Here is a 5,000-nt window from a genome sequence, read left to right as displayed (position 1 = left end):
ACCCTTTTCTCGGTGGCTGGCGGGCGAGAGAGTGCTGCGTCGCCGGCATCGGCGTCGAAAGAAACCGAGCCGAAAAAAGTTAAAGTACAAACGTGCAAGCATACTAACCTAACCCTAGGTAAGGCATGTCAGAGCGAAAGACAGTAATTTCGAATGAGCCAAGAAAGAGCGGTGCGGGGCCGGTCGGAGCGCACCCTTTTCTCGGTGGCTGGCGGGCGAGAGAGTGCTGCGTCGCCGGCATCGGCGTCGAAAGAAGCCGAGCCGAAAAAAGTTAAAGTACAAACGTGCAAGCATACTAACCTAACCCTAGGTAAGGCATGTCAGAGCGAAAGACAGTAATTTCGAATGAGCCAAGAAAGAGCGGTGCGGGGCCGGTCGGAGCGCACCCTTTTCTCGGTGGCTGGCGGGCGAGAGAGTGCTGCGTCGCCGGCATCGGCGTCGAAAGAAACCGAGCCGAAAAAAGTTAAAGTACAAACGTGCAAGCATACTAACCTAACCCTAGGTAAGGCATGTCAGAGCGAAAGACAGTAATTTCGAATGAGCCAAGAAAGAGCGGTGCGGGGCCGGTCGGAGCGCACCCTTTTCTCGGTGGCTGGCGGGCGAGAGAGTGCTGCGTCGCCGGCATCGGCGTCGAAAGAAGCCGAGCCGAAAAAAGTTATAGTACAAACGTGCAAGCATACTAACCTAACCCTAGGTAAGGCATGTCAGAGCGAAAGACAGTAATTTCGAATGAGCCAAGAAAGAGCGGTGCGGGGCCGGTCGGAGCGCACCCTTTTCTCGGTGGCTGGCGGGCGAGAGAGTGCTGCGTCGCCGGCATCGGCGTCGAAAGAAGCCGAGCCGAAAAAAGTTAAAGTACAAACGTGCAAGCATACTAACCTAACCCTAGGTAAGGCATGTCAGAGCGAAAGACAGTAATTTCGAATGAGCCAAGAAAGAGCGGTGCGGGGCCGGTCGGAGCGCACCCTTTTCTCGGTGGCTGGCGGGCGAGAGAGTGCTGCGTCGCCGGCATCGGCGTCGAAAGAAACCGAGCCGAAAAAAGTTAAAGTACAAACGTGCAAGCATACTAACCTAACCCTAGGTAAGGCATGTCAGAGCGAAAGACAGTAATTTCGAATGAGCCAAGAAAGAGCGGTGCGGGGCCGGTCGGAGCGCACCCTTTTCTCGGTGGCTGGCGGGCGAGAGAGTGCTGCGTCGCCGGCATCGGCGTCGAAAGAAACCGAGCCGAAAAAAGTTAAAGTACAAACGTGCAAGCATACTAACCTAACCCTAGGTAAGGCATGTCAGAGCGAAAGACAGTAATTTCGAATGAGCCAAGAAAGAGCGGTGCGGGGCCGGTCGGAGCGCACCCTTTTCTCGGTGGCTGGCGGGCGAGAGAGTGCTGCGTCGCCGGCATCGGCGTCGAAAGATGCCGAGCCGAAAAAAGTTAAAGTACAAACGTGCAAGCATACTAACCTAACCCTAGGTAAGGCATGTCAGAGCGAAAGACAGTAATTTCGAATGAGCCAAGAAAGAGCGGTGCGGGGCCGGTCGGAGCGCACCCTTTTCTCGGTGGCTGGCGGGCGAGAGAGTGCTGCGTCGCCGGCATCGGCGTCGAAAGAAACCGAGCCGAAAAAAGTTAAAGTACAAACGTGCAAGCATACTAACCTAACCCTAGGTAAGGCATGTCAGAGCGAAAGACAGTAATTTCGAATGAGCCAAGAAAGAGCGGTGCGGGGCCGGTCGGAGCGCACCCTTTTCTCGGTGGCTGGCGGGCGAGAGAGTGCTGCGTCGCCGGCATCGGCGTCGAAAGAAGCCGAGCCGAAAAAAGTTAAAGTACAAACGTGCAAGCATACTAACCTAACCCTAGGTAAGGCATGTCAGAGCGAAAGACAGTAATTTCGAATTAGCCAAGAAAGAGCGGTGCGGGGCCGGTCGGAGCGCACCCTTTTCTCGGTGGCTGGCGGGCGAGAGAGTGCTGCGTCGCCGGCATCGGCGTCGAAAGAAACCGAGCCGAAAAAAGTTAAAGTACAAACGTGCAAGCATACTAACCTAACCCTAGGTAAGGCATGTCAGAGCGAAAGACAGTAATTTCGAATGAGCCAAGAAAGAGCGGTGCGGGGCCGGTCGGAGCGCACCCTTTTCTCGGTGGCTGGCGGGCGAGAGAGTGCTGCGTCGCCGGCATCGGCGTCGAAAGAAGCCGAGCCGAAAAAAGTTAAAGTACAAACGTGCAAGCATACTAACCTAACCCTAGGTAAGGCATGTCAGAGCGAAAGACAGTAATTTCGAATGAGCCAAGAAAGAGCGGTGCGGGGCCGGTCGGAGCGCACCCTTTTCTCGGTGGCTGGCGGGCGAGAGAGTGCTGCGTCGCCGGCATCGGCGTCGAAAGAAGCCGAGCCGAAAAAAGTTAAAGTACAAACGTGCAAGCATACTAACCTAACCCTAGGTAAGGCATGTCAGAGCGAAAGACAGTAATTTCGAATGAGCCAAGAAAGAGCGGTGCGGGGCCGGTCGGAGCGCACCCTTTTCTCGGTGGCTGGCGGGCGAGAGAGTGCTGCGTCGCCGGCATCGGCGTCGAAAGAAACCGAGCCGAAAAAAGTTAAAGTACAAACGTGCAAGCATACTAACCTAACCCTAGGTAAGGCATGTCAGAGCGAAAGACAGTAATTTCGAATGAGCCAAGAAAGAGCGGTGCGGGGCCGGTCGGAGCGCACCCTTTTCTCGGTGGCTGGCGGGCGAGAGAGTGCTGCGTCGCCGGCATCGGCGTCGAAAGAAGCCGAGCCGAAAAAAGTTAAAGTACAAACGTGCAAGCATACTAACCTAACCCTAGGTAAGGCATGTCAGAGCGAAAGACAGTAATTTCGAATGAGCCAAGAAAGAGCGGTGCGGGGCCGGTCGGAGCGCACCCTTTTCTCGGTGGCTGGCGGGCGAGAGAGTGCTGCGTCGCCGGCATCGGCGTCGAAAGAAACCGAGCCGAAAAAAGTTAAAGTACAAACGTGCAAGCATACTAACCTAACCCTAGGTAAGGCATGTCAGAGCGAAAGACAGTAATTTCGAATGAGCCAAGAAAGAGCGGTGCGGGGCCGGTCGGAGCGCACCCTTTTCTCGGTGGCTGGCGGGCGAGAGAGTGCTGCGTCGCCGGCATCGGCGTCGAAAGAAGCCGAGCCAAAAAAAGTTAAAGTACAAACGCGATGCTAATGAGCGAGCCGTTGTCTCGACTAATATGTAGGGGGCGTTCGATCGAGCGTCTGGCTTGAGCGCTTGTCGGCCTAGCAGAACGGTCGCATTGTTATGCCCGGGTTTTAGGCACCGCTGCAGGCGGCCGGCAGAGCTCTTGTTTGTGCGAAACTGAATGGATCGAGCCCGAGAGAGGGCGAGCAAAGAAAAAACGCAAATCGCTCCGCCTGGCACTGCCGGCGAGAGCGTGGACGTCGCGGCCAGCGACTGTCGAAGCTGAGTACGGCCGCAGGCGATCGCCTCGGTCTTAAACGAATGCGACGAGCACGCGCCGGGCGGCCCAGCAAGGGCCGAGCGCAGCTGTCGCAGCTATCTGGTTGATCCTGCCAGTAGTGATATGCTTGTCTCAAAGATTAAGCCATGCAGGTGCAAGTACGAGTTCTCGTAAAGCGAAACTGCGAATGGCTCATTAAATCAGTCTTGGTTTATTTGGTCTCGTAAGCGAAGTGGATAACTGTGGTAATTCTAGAGCTAATACATGCATTAAGCGCCGACTTCGGGAGGCGCGCTTTTATCAGATCAAAACCGACCGGGTTCGTCCTGTGACGTTTGATGACTCTGGATAACCACGCGGATCGTACGGTCTCTGCACCGACGACGTATCATTCAAGTGTCTGCCCTATCAACTGTCGAAGGTACGCTACGTGCCTACCTTTGTGATAACGGGTAACGGGGAATCAGGGTTCGATTCCGGAGAGGGAGCCTGAGAAACGGCTACCACATCCAAGGAAGGCAGCAGGCGCGCAAATTACCCATTCCCGACACGGGGAGGTAGTGACGAAAAATAACAATACAGGACTCTAACGAGGCCCTGTAATTGGAATGAGTACATCCTAAAACTCTTAACGAGTATCCATTGGAGGGCAAGTCTGGTGCCAGCAGCCGCGGTAATTCCAGCTCCAACAGTGTATGCTAAAGTTGTTGCGGTTGAAAAGCTCGTAGTTGGATTTTGGGCGAGCGCCGCCGGTCCGTCGCAAGGCGTGTCACTGGTTGCGTTCGCCTCACCTTCGGTTCTCCGTCGGTGCTCTTGACTGAGTGTCGGCGGTGGCCGATAAGTTTACTTTGAAAAAATTAGAGTGTTCAAAGCAGGCTGTTCGCCTGCATAGTGTTGCATGGAATAATGGAATAGGACCTCGGTTCTATTTTGTTGGTTTTCGGAGCACGAGGTAATGATTAAGAGGGACAGACGGGGGCGTCCGTACTCTGCCGTTAGAGGTGAAATTCTTGGATCGGCGGAAGACGAACTACTGCGAAAGCATTCGCCAAGAATGTTTTCTTTAATCAAGAGCGAAAGTCAGAGGTTCGAAGACGATCAGATACCGTCCTAGTTCTGACTATAAACGATGCCAACTAGCGATCGGGAGGCGTTACCATGACGACCTTTCCGGCAGCTTCCGGGAAACCAAAGTCTTTGGGTTCCGGGGGAAGTATGGTTGCAAAGCTGAAACTTAAAGGAATTGACGGAAGGGCACCACCAGGAGTGGAGCCTGCGGCTTAATTTGACTCAACACGGGGAAACTCACCCGGCCCGGACACAGGTAGGATTGACAGATTGAGAGCTCTTTCTTGATTCTGTGGGTGGTGGTGCATGGCCGTTCTTAGTTGGTGGAGCGATTTGTCTGGTTAATTCCGATAACGAACGAGACTCTGGCATGCTAAATAGTTACGCGACCTTCTCGGTCGGCGTCTAACTTCTTAGAGGGACTAGTGGCGTTTAGCCACACGAGATTGAGCAATAACAGGTCTGTGATGCCCTTAGATGTCCGGGGCCGCACGCGCGCTACACT

General features: G+C 54.5%; 1 non-coding gene across 1 annotated transcript in view; it reads left to right on the top strand.

Moving 5' to 3' along the window:
* Positions 1-3,523: 3,523 nt before the first annotated feature.
* LOC144413271 (small subunit ribosomal RNA) overlaps positions 3,524-5,000 on the top strand; it is a 1,810-nt gene continuing 333 nt past the window's right edge. Inside the window, exon 1 of the ribosomal RNA XR_013469305.1 lies at positions 3,524-5,000. This exon is cut by the window's right edge and continues 333 nt beyond it. This is a non-coding gene — a ribosomal RNA (small subunit ribosomal RNA).

Source organism: Styela clava, chromosome 15, assembly GCF_964204865.1.
Source record: "Styela clava chromosome 15, kaStyClav1.hap1.2, whole genome shotgun sequence".
NCBI classification, from domain to species: domain Eukaryota; kingdom Metazoa; phylum Chordata; class Ascidiacea; order Stolidobranchia; family Styelidae; genus Styela; species Styela clava.
This window is presented reverse-complemented; position numbering and strand designations above follow the sequence as displayed.